Source organism: Aedes aegypti, chromosome 3, assembly GCF_002204515.2.
Source record: "Aedes aegypti strain LVP_AGWG chromosome 3, AaegL5.0 Primary Assembly, whole genome shotgun sequence".
Taxonomy (NCBI): Eukaryota; Metazoa; Arthropoda; class Insecta; order Diptera; family Culicidae; genus Aedes; species Aedes aegypti.
Window position 1 is genome coordinate 44390693 of NC_035109.1, and position 20742 is coordinate 44411434.

The window sequence follows — 20742 nt, forward strand, 5'->3', positions numbered from 1 at the left end:
AAATGACCTTTAATAGGTCAAAACCGTACGAAACAATAACGTGCAGTGAACACTCACCTCACTATCGTTAAGCCCATGAAAAATTCTTTCTTTTGCGGTAAAAAGATCGATTTTATTCCAGCGGCATCCAGAGATATTGAATTATGAATGTATCACTTCCATTGAAAATAGGGTAAAATGATCTTTAATAGGCCAAAACCGTAAGAAAAAATAACGTGCAGTGAACACTCACCTCACTATCGTTTAGCCTATGAAAAAACCTTTCTTTTGCGGTAAAAAGATCGGTTTTATTCCAGCGGAATCCAGAGATATTGAATTATGAATATTTCATTTCCATTGAAAATAGGGTAAAATGACCTTTAATAGGTCAAAATCGTACGAAAAAATAACGTTAAGCCCATGAAAAAATCTTTCTTTTGCGGTAAAAAGATCGATTTTATTCCAGCGGCATCCAGAGATATTGAATTTCAAGACATTTTTTTGCAGAAAAGTCCACTGTGCAGTGGTGTTACTGGGGTTGTTGGTTTCGGAAGGTATGCGGAAAACAAAATACACCCAAAAATTGAGTATAAACCAATGGGTGTAACCAAATCTCAGAAATCGAAAATAGTAGTTTACGGAACAAGTAGCAGAATGATGATGTTTACAAGACAAGTCGTAAATTAAAATAGTTGCGTAATAGGAAAGAGTTGCGTAATGAATCATTACAGCACTTGTTTCAGTTGCGTAATGACTATTCCCGCACTGCATACTTCAGTACAGGAAACTAGGCCGTTCCATGACAGATTGGCGTGATAAAAAACAGCCTATTACGATGAGAAATTGCAAAAAAATGTTTTTGAACATAAACAAACGAAAAATATTTTAAAATTTGAATAAACATGAGTTTATGGCCTAAATTTAAGCATTTGGTACTAAAATTGAGACAGGGCTTTACCTAGGACCCTATTCCTTTAAAAATACCTGCAAAAATCTTTGAGGACCTTCTGAAAAAATCAATATACCGTTTAGATTCATATTCCGAACACTTAAGGCCAATAGTGCCTTCAAATGCATCTGATGAGCATAAATTATCTGATATTTGTGAAAATTTGAATTTCTACGCAAGGTCTAACTGTTAGCTGTTTGGTGAGCCGATAAAAATGTTTATTTAAACTTGTTTGGTACTGTTTTTACGTTAACGAATGGAACAACATTTTGACTCAAATACCGAACACTGTGTTCAATTTGTCTCATATTACGAACACCTTAATTCAAATTCCGAACAGCACGAATGATAAATGACCTCAAACTAGAGAATCATCATTTTTCCCGAGGTATTAAATAGATTGGAAGACTTTAAATTTAATTAGAAGTGACTGCAATTTTCTGGTAATTTGGTGACATATTTCAGTGAAACACTTCAACCAAATCATCATATAAATACCGAGTGTTCGGAATATGAGTCTGTTTGGAATTTGAGACAAAACGGTATCTCCCGACAAAACAGAAAAAAACCTCCTGAAATAATGCACAGACAATGACATTCTGCATGACCTACTTCTTGGTAGAATTCTTAATTCTAATTTTTGACATATTCCTTGCGGATTAGCGACGAAGATCTTAACCCCTCTACCGGCAACTTCATTTTTTACCGCTAAAAAAATATTCAAATCGCGATTACTTTTTTTTTCTCGATATTTTTGCACCATTTTTTTACAGGATCTCAAAAAACTATTCTAGTTTAAGAATCCGTGTCGATATTAATCATTGCTAGTCTAGTTTTTAAAATATTCCAATGTTCCTTGGGGGACCTACTTTCTCATATAAAATGTCTTTGGCGGCCATTTTGTTTTCGGCCAATTTATCAAAAAAATAAAATGTGTACTATACAATGGCAGGTAATAAGTAGCTACCCTGAAAAAATCATACAAATCTGTTCAGATTTCTTGGAAAAATCTGAAAATCACAAAATGAGGGTTTTTAGAGTTTCCATGATTTTTATTTGTCCAGCTCGGTACCAAAAACATAAATGCTCATTACTCAAAGACGGCTGCACCAATATGCTTCATTTTTTTTCACAACATACTCTCATTAATGTATCATTTCGTGGAGTGAATATCTGAATACGATAAAAAATCTGGTGCCTGAGATATTAAAGTGAATTATGACTACGCGTCGGTCTTCCAAGGAATTTTGGAATATCTCCGGATCCTGAAGACCAATTATCAATATCGACACATATCAGAAAGAAGCACAACAATCACGAAATTAAACTAGAAGAGTTTTTTGAGGGCTTGTGAAAAACTGGTGCAAAAATATCGAGAAACAAAAAAGTTATCGCGATTTGAATATGTTTTTAGTGGTAAAAAAATGAAACTACCGGTAGAGACGTTAAGCAGAAACATGATTTTTGAATGGACACCGAGAAATTGGTTATGACGTAATTTTAATGAATATAAACGCTTTGAACAGTTCAAACAAAATACTAACTACTCCCATGTGATCCGGTATTTGCCACCGCCTGGACATGGAACAATGGGCACGTTTTTCGCGAAACTTACCGAGCTTCTATCCTTTGACTTAACAACTAAGCCCATCGAGCACAAAACAGAGCATCCTTTTCCACGGCGATCGAGGATCTGGAAGAGCATATGAAAATCACAATAAGGCATAACCTCAGCAAATCATAATGTGTATTACTCTTTGAACTTGGAAATTATATGTACACCGTATAGCAATTTTCCTGGGCGCGACCGCATGAATACCGAGAGACAAAGACGATTGACGACGACGAAGACGACGACGCTTTACCGAAAGGGGCTTCTGTGACGGGCTTCCGACCATGCACTGCAACAGGGGTGACGACGAAAACAATCGACGATGGATGATCCTCGGCCTTGCTCGGGCGGCGGCGATTCGGAACGGTGGTGGTCCCCCTGTTCTACACCAGACCAGCCAATCGTGCGCGACCAAACCTCAGGTTCGTTAGGTTCAATGATGGGGATCTTGCTCCGGTATGGCAACGGTTATAGAGTGCTCTGCATTATCCAGAAGTCATATTGCATGCATTTCGTTGCAAGGACGGGACGGAATCGTGAGAAAACGGTGAACCGATGTGTATGGTTAATTTCGCGATCTGCATTGTACAAAAGAACACTGGATGACGATGACGACGACGGCCGAGAAAGAAGCACAACAATCACGCAGCTTCTGTGAATTGCTTTTTTGTGAGAAAAAGTGGGAAATGTTTAGAACTTTACTGGACAATTAGACTGAAGTAGTTATTGAGTTTTTGTTAGGTTGGGTTAAAGGATATGTTGTACCAAAAAGAGGGATTATTATTATCCGCACATTGTGTTACAATTTGTAGCATAATTGATAAGTGCACTCTAAAATAAATTAACGTAGTCGATATGCAAGTATCACACATCGATCGTAAATTCTTTCTCACATTTTTACTAATAATTGAACCAACACAATTTATTTCTGTAATAGTTACATTTCAGTTCTAATCAAACGATTTTTCTTACATTTGAATAGTTTAAATACTGTTTTTGAGATGAAATATTTGTAATTACATATGGCATCATAATCAACTTCAAAAATTATAATTATTATCTTTATTATCAAGACTTTTAGCCTGTAGCTGGTTTGTCTCTATCATTGTCAGACCCGATTTTTCTAGTATTGCGAACCAGTAGCGTAGCTAGAGGGCTGTGGTAGGTGCGATCCGCACCGGGCCCCGAGCTCATGGGGAGAGGGCAAGGGGTGGATCACTTTTGATGCATCTGTTAAATTTCAATGCATTTAAATGCACACTCAGCAAATTGGCAATTCATGGCTTGCTCCAATGTTTATTTTCTATCCTTGTCAAATTGTCAAAGTCATTGAGCGTTTCGGGGCGCTCAGGAAAAGCTACTGCTCTAAAAAAAACACTACCTGTGTTACCTCGTATTGTAACCGGTCTTGTCCTCGGTCCCGACTGTTCTAGCGACTGATTGAGGGTGATACCACCCGCTTACTCTACTCGTAGCCAGTGCGAAGGTGCTCGTAGAAGAGAAGTCTCAATAACTTACTGCGAACTGGCTGCTGTGTAATCGCTCCAACGATGCTTCAGACCAGCTCCCACTATTGTTTTTGCTGGCCGCAGTGAGGAAAATTCTAAAAACTTCACTTTCGGTCAGCTAAGAAATAAGTGCCTTGAAGAAGCCTCGGCCTAGCTACTTGTGCCACTCCCCGGACCCATTGGAGTATCGAATATGGAATCAATATAATTCTAATCATTCTTCCGCTTGAATATTCAGAACCCATATCTCCCGTCAGTCTGTAAGTTAGACAGTGTAGTCGCAGGGTATCCAGAAACGGATTTTGGAGTTTCTGTTATTTCAACGACTTTCAGACACCAGTTCTTTATCGTCTTCCTTCATGTAATCCAAATACAGCGGTGATTAAACGCTCCGACGTAGAAATGTACATTCTGCAAGGAAAGCAATACAGGAAGCAATACTTGAGAGAGAGAATATCAATTTAAAGAGCTCATCGTTCTGTCTCCAAGATCCACAACCGACATTGTAGGAGATAAAATAAGATGTTTGGACACAAGACTGTAATTCTAATCATCAATTTGCGAATCTATGCAGATTTCTATTTTCCGCTGGTAAGCTAGATTTCTTAGGAAGAAGTTTCAATCTACTAGGTACTTTTGATTAGTCCTCAGAACGTGCGACAATATATTCCTGTCAACCATTTATCCTTTCTCCACTATGTATGCATAGACTGTTCTTGACGGAAAAGTCCTCAAGTAATTTGATGCTTGATCTTAATGTTTCGAAGTTAAGCATCGGTCAGGATTTTAGACTTATTATATATTCCGGTTTCCAAAAAGCTTGATTATCTGAAACGAATAAAATTTGTGATTAGGTAGGGTAAGTGTACCAGTTATGGACTTAGTGGTTCCCTATTTCGCCATACGTGATAACTTTAATGTCTCCAAATTTTGGAAACTTTTGTGTGTTGCAGTAGTTAGATTTAAGATATATCTTGATGTTAAATCATTCAAAAATATTTAAAATGTGAAAGTTATCAAAATTTGACGTATGGCCAAATAGGGAACCACTATGGCCATAACTGGTACACTTTCCCTAGTTGAAGAAAATCATTGTAGAGTACTAATTACAACAATTTCATAACAATCACAACAAACAATGGCGTGTTGCTATAGCATTATACGATGGTGTGGGTCAGTGCTAAGCTGATGGGAATACCAAAAAATGCATTTGATGCAAATTGATGCACATCTGATGTGCACTGAATAAGTGATCCACCCCTTGGGAGAGGGGCATGTTACTGGGTAATCGGAAGGGCTTCGCGAACAACGTATGAAAACCAAGAATATTCACATTTTAAACATTTATTGAGCCCTTTCTGTGGCGTGTGGGTGTGGGTTGAACAGATTTGTATGGCGTGTAAGCGAGATAGGGAATTGCTAGTACTCACAACTGCAACTCGGTGACATCTCCTCAGTCGCGTTGGCCCACACGACTGCTCCTACACTACCGTGTGGCCAGAAACTCGCAACGAGGCTGCTCGGGATTGGTGAATTGGCTTCATCCAACGCAACGGGCCTTGCTGGAATGGTTTCAGTGGGCAGGCGTCTTCCTTCATTGGCGTAATAAGCACGGCCCAGGACGATACCGGAATGACCGACTTCCGAGATTTGTGCGACCTTCCGACGGCCATCTTGACTTCCGAGCCGCTGTGTGTTGACCGTTCTATTCAACGGATCAAGGTACTAAAGTGTATGGATATTTTCTGTCAGGGTTGTCAGTATTCTATTTCGGAACTAATTACCTGAACAGAGGCAGGCGAACATAACAAGATTCCACACACTTAAATTATTTCACCGACCTCAGTAAAATTTTTCGCCGAGAACCCAACAGCTGAGAGCTCGGTAAATTTTAACGCCGAATCTCGGTACTTATTTTACCGAGATTTCGGCAATCCGAATTTTTTGCCGAGATCTCGGCGAACGTTACCGAGATTCGGTAAACGTTTACCGAGATCTCGGTAAAAGTTTTACCGAGAATCGTCAAATTATTACCGAGATATCAGCTGTTGGGTTCTCGGCGAAACCATTTAAGTGTGCACCCTTTTAGGGGGATGGGGGGTTATAGCTAATTGCACTGCTTTTCACTACTTGACAATCTAAACACACGGAGGCCGGATATTACTCTGACCAATCTCCCTATTTTGAAGATGGCAGCGTCCAGCGATTTCTGTTTCATTTCGGCTATACCTTTAGCACCATTTTTGTGCGAGTTTACATAATTCCCTTCAGCAACATTCTTGTTTTTATTTACAGCGGTACAGGTTCTTCACTTCGATGTAGTCTACTGTTAGTATTTTTTTTCAACGTGAATTTTCTCAACTACATAATATCATACAAACACAAAAATTTAAAAATTGGAACCAACCGGTTACGAAGAAAAATGAGCATTGTAAGCATAATTTTTGGAGGAGACTTTGATCAGCAATGTACATGTTGATTATCCTTTATTTTTAATTATTTAAGGCTAAGTTTGAAACGGGCCGATAGGCCCGGAGAACCATACCTTTGTGCCCCCTCATATTAGGGGCCTGCACAGATATTTGTTTTATAATATATGTTCCTTATTGTTGTTAAACCAATTGCATGCATGAGAGAACTGAACTTTCTTATATTCAATCGACTATTTAGGCTATGAATTCCTAAATATTTACTTCATGAATTCTTATTTCCAATCAAATCTAGCCAAGTTTGTAGTCTTCCAAAAATCTGAAGCAGTTTTCTTTAAGTTTTCTTAATATACGATACAAGTTAATTTTACATATTTTTCTTTTGAACAGTGACAAAAAAAACATTGTTTCGCTCTCCATGTTTTTCGGTTGTTAACCCTTTGGGGCCGGCGCGGTCATATATGACCGCAGTACAAAAAAGGCTGTAAAAAAAGAACCAATGAACAAATGTATATACTGTCTTCGGCAAAGTTGTCCAAAATATACTCTTTTATCAGAGAAAAATATGAAGTATATGCCTTTATGACCTAATTGACAACCTAGAACATCCTGAACATCCTGAAGTTTGGAAAATTGAACTATAAGTACATACTAAGCGTGAAATTCTGTTTGTGAACATAAATGATGTTCAGGCTAGATAATACAGAATTACTCTTTTAACAAAAACACTATTTCACTTGCTTTGCTATGTCCTGGGATGTTCTAGGACGTCCAAACTGTCCTGAAGCACACTCTTTGAAATCTACAACCGTAACAGTAATTGTTTGGGTTAAAAACAATAACATTACAAATTCAAATAGAATCTACCAACCTCTGAGAATCTCAAGAGCTATTTCGAGGAACGTTTGGGATATTTCAGGCCCTCCAAATTACCCTACAGTTCAGAACTTCAGGTCTACACTTGTTCCAGTTGTTATTCTCGCTAAACTGAGTGAAGTTATATAATCTACAATGTTTACTGAACCTTGTCACGGATCAAAAGGCTACTTCAAGAAACGTTTGAGGTATTCCAGGCCCTCCAAATTACCCTGGAAATCTGAATTTCATGTCTACATTTATTCCAGTAGTATTTCTTGCTAAACTGGGTGAAGTTATATAATCTACCATGTTCACTGAACTTTCGCACGTATCAATAGGATGTTTTAAAGAACGTTTGGAGTATTCCAGCCCCTCCAAATTACCCTGGAGTTCAGAACTTCAGGGCTACACTTATTCCAGAAATTTATCTCGCTAAACTGAGTGAATTTATAAAATCTTTCCTGTTCACTAAACCTTCTCATACATCGATAGGCTGTTTCAAGGAACGTTTGGGATATTATAGGTGCTCCAAATTACCCTGGAGTTCAGAACTTCAGGTCTACACTTATTCCAGTATTTTTTCTTGCTAAACTGAGTAAAGATATATAACTTACCAAGTTTACTGAACCTTATCACGGATCAATAGGCTAATTCAAGGAACGTTTGGGGTATTCTAGGCCCTCCAAATTACGCTGAAGTTCAGAACTTCAGGTCTGCACTTGTTCAAGTAATTTATCTCGCTAAACTGAGTGAAGTTATAAAATCTAACATGTTCACTGAATTTTCTCACGGATCAATGAGCTGTTTCAAGGAACGTTTGGGGTATTCCGAGCCACTCAGATTACCCCGGAATTCAGAAATTCAGATCTACAATTGTTCTAGTAATTTTTCTTACTAAACGATGAAGTTTTTTAATGTTCACTGAGCTTTCTCACGAATCAAAAAGATATTTCAAGGAACGTTTGGAGTATTCCAGGCCCTCCAAATTACCCTGGAGTTCAGAACTACAGGTCTTCCCTTGTTCCAGTAATTTTTCTTTCTAAACTGAGTGAAGTTATATAATCTACTATGTTGACTGAACCTTCTCATGGATCAATATGCTGTTTCAAGGAACGATTGAGGTATTGCAGATCCTTCAAAATTTCCCCAGGACTTCAGAACTTCAGCTCTACTATTTTTCCAGTAATATTTCCTTCTAAACCGAGTGAAGTTATATAATCTACCATGTTCACTGAACCTTCTCCCAGACCAATTGGCTATTTCAAGGAACGTTGGTGATATTCCAGGCCCTCCAATTTACCCTGGAGTTCAGAACTTCAGGACTACCCTTGTTCCAGTAACTTTTCTCGCTAAAATGATCAAAGTTTTCCCTTTGGGGCCGGCACGGTCATTTATGACCGTAGTCGGAAAATGGCTGTATAAAAAGAACCAATGAATAAAATTTACTGTCTTCGGAAAAGTCTTTGCAAATATACTTCCCTGTCAGGGAAAAATTTTAGATGTATGCCTTAATATCCTACTTGGCAACCTAGAACATCCTGAACATGCAGAAGTCTGACAAATAGAATAATTAGTATAAAAGTAGCTTAAAATGCCTTGTGTAAATACAATTGATGTTCGTACTTGGTAATACATACCTATTATGTCAAGAAAAACGCTGCTTCACATGCCTTTTCATGTCATGGCAAAGAGTTTACCAAGTGCTTAACTGACAATAAGGCAATCCATGAGACAGCTGTGATCAGCTAATTTTTTTTGTTTACCATGATTTTTTGACAATCATCGCTTGGGGAACAAAGGAGATTGGTAAGCACTGATGACGCTTAACGAAATTTCGGTAAGTTTAGTGTTCACTGTGCTTGCACTTTGAGCTGTCAACCCAATCGCGAAGTGTCCTCATGGATAGTCTTATAGTCCACACTGCCATCTGTTGCAAGAACCGCGCGAAGCACTGTCTGCCATGATGGATTTTTAGTTGACGTTTGCCTAACACGCACACTACTACACGAATTGCCTGTAAGTTTTGTTCGCATCATTCAGCAACGTGTACACTATCAAAAGTCAAAGCGGTTGAACACTAGCGCCTCTGGTGGAACGATCGCGTCGGTCAAATGAAATTCAAATTCATCGTTAAACGCATGTACCTACAGCTTCTCAAGAGTGTTACGTCTGTTTGTCTGTGACAGTACAGTAGTGACGCTTCTACACGGATAGTCGTGTTGCACGATTGCAAAAAAGGAGTAGAGCTCGAGATTTGTATGACGATTACCGGATCTTTTCGTAAAGGAAAGAGTCTTGACTTCCTTGGGCACAGAGTATGGGCGCATGCCTGCCACACGATATACCCATGCAAAAAGGTCATTAGCTGAGAAAGATCTCAGATAATAAATGTGGAAGTGCTAAACTAACACTAAGCTGAGAAGCCAGCTTCCTCCCAGTGGGAACGATATGCCAAAAAAAAAGAAGAAGATTCGTCGACAAACACATATATTCAAAACGTGTTTCTACTCGTTTACGCATTTAGACTCTACTGACGTTTTCACAAATTGTTCTCAAACAAAAGGTGAAAAGCAGGGGGGTTGAAAATAATATATTTTTACGTGCTTTTATGGATGCTTCCTAATAGATGTCGCTAATTATGACTGGAAACTTTGTTGAATACACCATGTTTCGGAAGTGCTTCGTTTCGTGGTTATTAATTTATTACCACTAAATCCTGACTCTCATCGCGTTGTAGATCTTATGTACTGAACATCCCGACAAGTTAGATAATCTAGAACATTCGAAATGATCTGATAATATTTGCTGAACACTCAGAAGGTTCAGAATATACGGTAGATTACAGTTCATCACCTTGTATGATGAACAAGGTTGTTAAATATTACAAGCATAGACTTCAAGTTATGAACTCAAGAGCAGTTTGGAAGACCTAGCACCTCCCAAAAAATATTTGTCATCATTTCTTGTTATGTTAAGCATTTTGAGCACCAAAACTATTGAAAGGCGTTCAAAAAACTGTATAATAGTTCTTGGAAAAAATCAGGCCCCAAAGGGTTAAGGTTGGGTTTCTTGAATTTGAAAACCCTGATAGGGTTAACGAAAAATTATTGTTTCTCCATCCAAATTTTTGAATTTTTGAAGGACATGATGACATAAAAAGAAAAAAAATGCATCAACCTTACCTCAAAATCAATCATCTAGAGATAAATACAGGTATTTCTCCAGCGTTTCTGCTATAAAGTGAACCAATGGTTTGCTAAAATTGTATAAAAAAGTGTTTTGATGATTCCTCGACCGGTTTTACTGAGTTATCCCCAATGACTCCTCCATGAAATCTATTGTATATCAAAATTCCGTCATGTATCATTTTTTAGGTCCTTTAAAAATACCTCCAGAAAATCATCTTAATTTATTCTCGAGTAACTTTAAATAATGCATCAGGATATGTTTTTAAATAAGCAAAATATTTCATTATACGTATCCACCATTTCGTTGAAAAAACGCGAAAATAATTCCAAGAATTCCAAGCAATTCTAACAGGATTTCTTCAGAAACAACATTAGCAACAAATCCAGGGTTTTTTTTCTGCGGTTCCATGTAGAAACTTTACAGAATATTTGGAACCACTAATTGTTCCAGCAATTTGTGAAAGTATTGCTTGTATTTGTGTGTATTGTAATATTGTAAGTTCGGCCAATCTTCAGAAATGACAGGTATCCATGCAAGATACTCTACTTCGAAAGTAAGGCGCATTAAAGCGGATTCGAATCAAATGCACCACCTCCGAAGTTGCGTATCTCTCATAGATACTGAGATGAATCCAACTTCGACAAGAATGCATTCCTACCTTTTTTGACTAGTAGTAACAATCCAATCGTTCCTAAAAATTCAACAAGAAGTCTTCTAAATATTCTTGCAAGATTTCTTTTAAGGATTCTCAAAAACAATCCGAGAGTTTGAAGATTTTCAAGTTTTATGAAAAACTGTTTACTTCAAAAGAATCTGTACATGTGTTTTTTTAAGCTATATGCCAACATTTTCATTAAGTTTGCCTCTATGAGTATAGCTGGAATTTCTCATAAAATAACATTTTATTTTGACTGTCTCCTAGATCTGCATCAAAAAGCACAACAAAGAATGTTTAGGTGATTTGCGGATTACTAGAATCTCTGGAAATTATCCAGCGATTTCACAATATATTTCCCTAAAAGTTGTTCCAAGATTCTTTTTCACGAGTCGTCAATGAGTTCAACTAGGAGTATCCGTAATCATACTACTAAATACCATACAACTTACGACATATAGTTATCCAAATATAGCTTTAAAGATCCTTTTAAACAGAAACATACAGAAACTTTTGAATTGAAAAAAGTGATGGCTACCTTTTTTTTTTGATTACATAAGACATATGTCTATATAGCTATGTATCATTAAAAATTACTCCTGGTGGATATCCTGGCTAAGCCCTCGTATAGGTTAATGTTTGTACCGCCAGAATATTTTTTGACCTTTTAATCACGAAATTTTTTTTACAAATGTTCGAAAAACTTTTTGAAAAAAAAACAAAAAATTAAGGTAAGTTTGAGCTTGACATACAGTCAACTCTTCACAACTCGATGAGCCCCTCAAGTTTCTACACAACGTGTTTTTCATAAGTCGATATTTCCATAACACGATATTTCCACTAGTCGATGTCACGTGGGAGGTAAACTTCTCTCCATAACTGGATTGATTCACAAATTTCATTACGCCGAAAATAGTCATTTGTGACAAACCAACAAAGTCAACCGCCTCGTAATGATTTTTGTATAAACTAATTTTTATTAGCTGTTACATCTTAAGGACACCCACCTATGTCCATCAGCGTTATAACCGTAGCCTTATGTTACATGAATAAAACTGAATAAATAAATACAGGTCGGACTCGATTATCCGGAGATTCGATTATCCGGAATTTCTTTTTTGATGTTTTTCAATTTTTATGCATAAACCTGAGATAATTTGGCATTGCAATATACAATATGAATAGTTTTGCAGTTTTGAACGTATTTGAGAAAACGAAGGTTTGAAAAAGTGTTTTTTGTGTATGCTGGTCAACATTTTTTTTTCTTGTAGAGACCTACACCACCGCATCATATGAATAAAACAACGAAAAAAGATAATATTTAAGTTCTTTTATCGAAGATTTCAATTATTTTCCCAGTGATTCGATTATCCGGAGGGAATAAAAATCGATACTCCGGATAAACGAGTCCGACCTGTATATAGTTAGGAGCGGTGGGTGCCAGTGCTTGTCTTAAAAAGATGAAACTTATTACATTTGTATTGTGAATTTTTTTGTGAATTGAAAAATTTAAGAAATACTCAAAAAATGATCAATGTTACATCGGATTACGGTCCCTAGTTTTTGAACGCAAGCTGATTTTGTGTAAAATTTAAGCGATATATGCGACGAAAAAGTTTTGCAAAGGCGATGCATTTTAAAACAGTTTTTGAAGACAGATTGTGATTTCTCATAATTAATTTTCTCAAAACCGTATGAAAGTTACTTACGTCGATTTGAAAAAGTAATCTAGATTTGGTCGATTTCGTGCGCTTTCTGAATACAGTTAACTCTCCCTTACTCGATATTCCGTATCTCGATATCGAGTTAGAGAACCATAGTAAAAATTGATTTTCATGGCTACCTCGATGGTCCCTTGGATCGCATTTGCACTGGTTTTGTGTTCTATAACTCGATACCTCCCTAACTCGATGGTCCCTTCAATATCGAGTAAGGGAGAGTTGACAGTATCAACTATATGAAACCGAAATTCATCGATGACTTCTTTATTTGAAGAGATAGAGGATATTCAGCAAAATACGTGTTTTAGAATATCTAGCAACTTTGTTGAAAGCAAAAAAAATAAAGCAAAAGTAAGAAAACTTCCGGAATAAACATCATAAAAAGTCCACACGTCCACACAGTCTTCACCCATCATTCGAAAGGTGAGTGGAATCGTACTGAACTATTTATTTTATTTGCATTTTGATGGATTGTACTTCACTGAGGCCTTAAGGATCCATAGTATGAATCAAAATAGTATAATCCAAATAAACTATACCGCCAGAATCAGCGGTTTGGGTGATAATCAAAAAGTGCACGAAATTGACAACATAAATCACAGTGGGATCAAAGTATGCTAGATTTAAGCGACCACGTATTCCATCGAGTTAGGGAAAATATCGAGTTTCACAAATAATCATTTTTACTTAAAAGAATAAAAAATGGCTAAGACAGGTGTTCTCAACTTGTTAAAAAAAAACAACAAACCACAAAATCCTTTTCCAAGGAATTTAAAGCGGTTCTTCTGGGACCTTGGCAAATCATATCGGTTTCCAATGGGTTTTCAGCGGTTCTCGAAAAGGTGCAAGGGTTTTTTTTGTGTAACCAGTGGATACCCTATGGTGGTTTCAGTGATTCTCAAGATGTTTCTGAACCTCTTGAAAAATCATTTAAATTTATATGAACCCCTTCAAGAGGCAATTAGGAATCTTTTTGAACCTTGGAAGTCCTGAACATTTCTTGGAAACTCTTGGAAAAAACTTAAACACTTTCAGAACCCTTAGTGGGTTCATGGAAGCCTCTTGAGAAACTTAAAATATATTGACAAATGTTCACCTATATTATGAAGTTATTTGATATGAATTATTATCAAAATTTAGTAGGCAACACAGGCAAAACATTTAAAAAATAATTATCTTCTACTGACAACAGCGTTAGTAATTTTGGTACGTCTCCAAAGACTAAAACATCTGCAAATCCTACACGCAAGAACCCAAACAAAAGTCGAAAATTACAGCAACGCAAAAGATTTGTGGTCTCCAGAATTCATTGTTCGGTAAACTACCGAGCACCAGACACCATCATTTGCGCGAACTTTGGGCTTCCAACCACCAGCTCAACGCCACCGTAGATGATTAAAGGGTTGCTCCTTTGGGTCCAACGAAACGATTCCATGTAGCGAGTAGAGGCAGCAGAAAAAGTTTTGAAAAAATAATCAATTCAATGCGAGTCTACCTACATAGGGTAAACCCTCTTTTAGTGGAAGTAGCATCAATAGTCGAGGTTTTGTGTTTGGACTGGTTTCACTAATTAATTGCAGTCAACTCACCATAACTCGATGTTTAAGGGACCATCGAGTTAGGGAGGTATCGAGTTTTAGAACACAAAATCAGTGCAAATGGGATCCAAGAGACCATCGAGGTAATCATGAAAACCAACTTTACTATGGTTTTCTTACTTGATATCGAGATACGAAATATCGAGTAACGGAGTGTTGGCTATAGTACCCATAGTGGTCCAATAAAAGTTCAACGGGTTGCGCTAGCGAAAGAACAATGCTAAAATATACCTGCGCTATAAGATCAGTGTTCCTAATATTGGTGCAAGGATTTGTATTTTCATAGAAATTATACAAAAAGTGTTATTTTCTTACACTTCAATGATAAAAAGAGTTTAGATCTATAGACTGATTCGCTAAAATTACGTATTCTGTTAGTCTATCGGCATATTATAACTGTTTTTCCTTAGCTGCTCAACTATTGGTATACTTTCCCTATTGGCTTAGCCGGGCGAAACGAGCGATAAATTACTTACTCTATCCCGAGCGTACCAGTGCAGTGTACCGAGAGAAGTATGTAGGTATCAACAGAATGAAAAAAGGGAGGCTGGCAACAAACTTCTAGGAACACGATTATCGTTAATTGAATCATGATGTATTGAGTGGAATGATCGATGTACAATCGCCGTGCGGAGGTTTGACGATGTATTGTAGATAGCAAGTTGCGGCAGTTGTTCGATCGATGGCGATCGATTACAGGATCAGGTAAAATTGTAGTTAATTTGACCATCCCATATGGTCTAGTGGCTAGGATATCTGGCTTTCACCCAGAAGGCCCGGGTTCGATTCCCGGTATGGGAAGAAGTTTTTTATGAATAGGCTTTTCTACAATGAGAAGATGATCTGAATTGATGATTGACAGACGAGACTGGACTGTGACTTTTGACCATTTCTGCATTAGGACTTCATTTAGAACTTTGTAGTAGGACTTCGAAAATTTTGAAGTAGGGCTTCGAAAACCTTGAAGCAGGACTTACAAATCCTTAAAGTAGGCCCTAAAAAATCATGAAATAGGGCTTTGAAAACCTTGAAGTAGGATTTCAAAAACCTCAAATTTATGATAGTAGGAAATATGTAATAATAGTTTTAAAACAAGAAAATTGTGTTCAGAAAAAATGTCAAAGTCAGACCTTATTATAAATAATAATTAAAAATCTTCTGATAAGTGCATCAGATTACCTAAGAGATAATCACGATTGACTTTTGCAGACATTGGTTTAAATGTTATCGCGTTTTCAATGAGTGTTCTAATTATGGATTTGCATGATGCAATAAATAGAATTTCAACCATCCTTCGTTTGTACTTTACCATAGATTGTCAACCGTGAATGACCTTACGAATCAGAACGAAACATCAACACGAAACACACCTCTCATAGCGAACCGCGTGTTTTCAAATTCTGTTTTAATCGCTAGCCCTACCAAAACCAACCAGCTGATACGTTTGATATTCCTTTCGCTTGGTTATACACATTCTGCGCTGTACCACACACAAGTGAAACGCCAGCGAGAAACGCCACTCAATGGTGCGTTATCTGTTGTAGCAATAAGCATGTCTGTAGAAGGCACGTACAGTAGTGTTCAAAATAATAGTGGTGATAGATGATTTTCATACAAAATGTTTATCTTTGACATGCTGTAACCTTAATTTCTTATGAAAAATTGGCGTCAAATTTTTGACAGGGACCAACAAATATGCTCAATTTCATTATCAACATTTTCACATTTTCGAAGCTTCTATTAGAAAGCACCAGGAGGAATCGCTCAAAATAATAATAGTTTTATTAATTGCATTTTTGCTACATCAAGATTTAAAGTCTATGTATATACTTAATAAAGAGTTAATATTATTTCGAGTGAATTCACCTGGTGTTTTAACTTGTGAACAAGAATATCGAAAAATTTCAAATTTGTTGATGACGAAATCGAGCATATTGGTAGTTTTCTGTCATACCTTAATGCAGATTTCCATTTGAATACAAAGTAACAGAACGTCAATATTAATAGTTTAGAATGAAAATCGTCTTTCACTAGTCACTATTATTCTGAACACGACTGTACTTGTGATGTTTCTTTTCTACTATAGGGAGCAAAGATTGCCAACCATATAGACTTTTTTGATTCTGGTTCGTCATTCCTTTACGATCAGCTTTGTGCGCGACGCTCTATTCTCTCCCTCTCAGCGTTATTACAGCTGCGCCGTTCCTAATGTTACAGCTGAAACTGAGATTGGCCAAGAGAATGCTGTTCGATTATAGCACTGTTCCTGTGTGAATCGGTGGTGCTCGTTAGTGTGGTGAGGTTCACTGGTATAGAAGAAGTGGAGGGCGATGCGAATTGAATGACGTGAATTTCAACTTGCCGAAATAGCTCAGTTGGGAGAGCGTTAGACTGAAGATCTAAAGGTCCCCGGTTCAATCCCGGGTTTCGGCAAAGGAAATCTTTTTAAAATTATTAACGCTGTTGTAAGCTACAGCGAGCAAAAAAAGTAACAATAAATAAATTAATAATTGATAATAACGACGGACTGATGTAACAAAATCCGTCTAAAAAATCATAGAGTGTTTAAGGTCTGAAGTAGCCTGTAATACACAAGATCAAACATTTGATTCTAATAGGAGAAAAAGACTAACATTTGTTTGACACTTTATTTTTTTGTTAATTTTCAATAAAGTGTACTATATGCTTCTCCTGTTATGTTGCATAGTTTGTAAACTAGTATAATTTCTCGAGTGTCAAAACAATGTCCTTCAATTAGCTTGTAAAACAGGTATACAGCAATTAAAAGTAATTATTATAAATCAAATTTATCAAATTACAAATGAAATTATTGAAAATCGACTAAATTAATTGTAGTTCTCTACTGGACTAAACCAAACAAAAAGTAATACAATCTAATGGTTGTAAAAAAAACCCTAAACGTTTAAATTAATCTGCGTTCGCCCTAGACTGTCGAAATATCTGTAAGTTCTACTATTTTCACAAATAAATTTTAATAAAACAAAACAAAAAATCCTAGAAAATTTGGTCTGTTTTCCATGACCATCGGTGTCCCATATGGTCTAGTGGCTAGGATATCTGGCTTTCACCCAGAAGGCCCGGGTTCGATTCCCGGTATGGGAAATATTTTATATTTATACAGGTCGTACTCGATTATCTGGAGACTCGATCACCACCATCCGGTGACTCGATTATCCGGAATTTCAGACTCGATTATCCGGAATATATTTTTTGATATTCTTGTTTTTCAGTTTTTAAGCATAATTTCGAGATAATTTAGTATTGCAATATACAATATGAATGTTTTAGCAGTTTTGGACGTAGGGGAGGTTTGAAAAGAGTTTTTTTTGTATCTGGAGGCATCCAAAAATTACGTAACGCCCTAGGGGCAAACATTTCCAATTTTTGCGTTACGTTATAAATGGAAGCTGCCTATGCAGGTCAAAAATTTATTTTTCTTCTCAAGACCAATGATCGACAAGAATGTTCGAAGAAATAGTTTCTGGCTACGCCACTGCATCATATAAATAAAACAACGAAGAAAGACAATATTTCAGTTCATTTATCGCAGATTTCAATTTATTTTTTAGTGATTCGATTATCCGGAGTGAAAAAAAAAATCGATACTCCGGATAATCGAGTCCGACCTGTATCTACGAAATAACTTGACTCTCAAGCTTTCATGGAATTAAAACACCAATAGTATAATGCATTATTGTAGAAACCAAGATATCTAGAAGGGAGGTGGTTCAATCTGTCAAAACACTGCAATGTCAAACAACGCCATGTTGAAACCAGGTGACAGCTGACGAGTTTGTCTTGGTTAGAAGAGGCTAGACATAAACATTTAAATAATTTGCCTGAATGTTTTGATTGGTTTTAAGCATTAATTATTGGATCAAGTTCTTCAAACAGGCTTTTATTCACGATTTCAAGATTCACAAAAACCACAACAGTCTTATTTCGCCAGTCACGTACGAGGTACTCTCAAAAATTTTTCCCCTCAATTCAGATTTGTTCGCTTGATTCAATCATCCATACCGTGGGAGAAATTTAGTGTCTCAGAGGCTTCTTCGCATTTTAAGCATTGAATCATTTACTTTTCATATCATTTCAAACACAAGAAGAAGACAAATTTAACTCAGAAGTGTGTAAGAAAATTTTCACTTCAACGGTAGGATTTGTTTTCTGTTATATGCAATCCCTGAAATCCCATAGAAATTATACATACAAACATACTTGCCAGCTCGTCAGCTGTCACCTCCATCTCTCCCGCAGCTGACCTTACCTCGCCCCAACTGACTGCTTAGATTGATGAACCTCCCTTCAAGAAACCTTGGTAGAAACCAGAGCTTTGGCATTTATAACAGCTCTGCCCATAACTGCATATTTGTAACATTCGACAATAGTAGGCACTGAGTAAATGGAGTACCAACTGTGAGTTTTTCGTTAGTATGGGAAGGCCAAATAATTTCAAAAAAAATCCCGAAAACTCAACGATGCTAATATCAAGCCGAAATTTTGTACAGCTCATCTCGCATATTGGGTGAATAGTCAGAAAAAAATTTTGATAGAAATTTCTTTGCCACAATATTACGAGGCCCATGTATAATCTCAATGTGTCTGTTATGCGATTATATTTAACAATGTGACAAAACAACTTGGTATTTTTTCCGTACTTTCTAGAACAATCTCACAGATTTTATCAAGTCAGACGGAGGTATAGATGATTTGATGACGTTCCCCGGTATTAACTTAAAAACGTCAAAAATGTCGAATGTGACAAACATGCGGTTATGGGCAGAGCTGTCATCCAGCAAATATTGTTATTGTGTACTGCATTTGTTCATTTCAATATAACAAAATGTGTCGATAACCGATCATTTCAAATTTTCTTTTTAAACCAAGCATGTTTTTACTTGACAAAACTTTAATAACTGAAATCTAACAGTGAGAAATAGACATATAGGGAAAAGTTTACCAGTTATGGCCATAGTGATTCCCTATTTGACCGTATTTTAAATTTCTCTAAGTTTCAAAAATTAAATCTTTTTGAATGTTTTAACATCAAGATTTATCTTAAAGCTTGCTTTTACAATACACAAAACGTAATCACGTAATCACATATGGCAAAATATGGAATCACTATGTCCATAACTGGTACACCTACCCTAGTACGATCTAACTTACAACGATGATTTTCATGTATTGCTGATTGCATTTGAGATGCAAATCTTGACTATACGTCCTCCCAATGCGGCTACAGATAACAAAGGACACCTAGCAACGAATATATAAAACACCGCCGCCCTAGAAAGAAAAAAATATCTTTGACACCGCATTTCATGTGAAAAATCTTCCCGCATTTGATATTTGCATTTGAAACTCACACAGCAATAAATAAAATCATAGAAACATGAATCTAACGACAACATGACAAGTGCTTCTACAAAACGGTCTGTCCATCAATTACATAATACAATTTTTGAGGTTACTCAACACTCCTCCCCATGGTATGAAAATTAATAATAATTTGAAAGGCGCGCAATAAATCCCAGATTTCCTCTCTTAAATCTTTTAATAAAAAAAAATTGTCATTATTGTTTCACCACAAAACATGATTTTTTCAGTGTTCTTTTGAGTATCAATTAACGTTATCAAGTGAACACTAAAAAAAAATAGAACCTCTCATTACCGACATCCCATATGGTCTAGTGGCTAGGATATCTGGCTTTCACCCAGAAGGCCCGGGTTCGATTCCCGGTATGGGAAATATTTTAATTGGCAGTTCTTTTCAGCCAAAATTATCTCTTAAATATTCTCCTTGCACAATGGTCGGAAAAAATTGAAGTTTGGCCAAAACTATTTTCATAGCCTTAATCGATGAAATATGTAATCTGAATATGTTATTTGGCGTTTTTATTGTTTCAGAAGGGTATTCACATATTACAAAAAAAGTTTTTTTTTAATTAAAATTGTTATCAAACTGGGCTAAAAGCACAAATTTTGTTTGTATTTGATCAAGTTTGATCAAAATATGTATAAATAGTGGTTAAATATATTTTAAATAAACTTTGTATGAAAAATATCGTCAAAATATATGTAAAATATTGAATTATTTAAATAGCTCTAACTTGCAAATCAGCAAATGACTGTAAAAAATTTAAAGGTTTTTTGTAAGATCTAAAGATGCTTTTTGATGTGCAATATTCAAAATGGCGGCGACATGACGCGACAAGAGTTG

At 36.5% G+C, this 20742-nt stretch overlaps 4 non-coding genes across 4 annotated transcripts; all 4 read left to right on the plus strand.

Moving 5' to 3' along the window:
* Positions 1–15227: 15227 nt before the first annotated feature.
* On the plus strand, positions 15228–15299 carry Trnae-uuc. Its single transcript has one exon. It is a non-coding gene; the product is annotated as a tRNA-Glu (tRNA).
* Positions 15300–16858: 1559 nt separating this feature from the next.
* On the plus strand, positions 16859–16931 carry Trnaf-gaa. The gene has a single exon. It is a non-coding gene; the product is annotated as a tRNA-Phe (tRNA).
* A 618-nt stretch (positions 16932–17549) lies between these two features.
* Trnae-uuc lies at positions 17550–17621 on the plus strand. Its single transcript has one exon. It is a non-coding gene; the product is annotated as a tRNA-Glu (tRNA).
* A 2577-nt stretch (positions 17622–20198) lies between these two features.
* On the plus strand, positions 20199–20270 carry Trnae-uuc. Its single transcript has one exon. It is a non-coding gene; the product is annotated as a tRNA-Glu (tRNA).
* Positions 20271–20742: the final 472 nt, after the last annotated feature.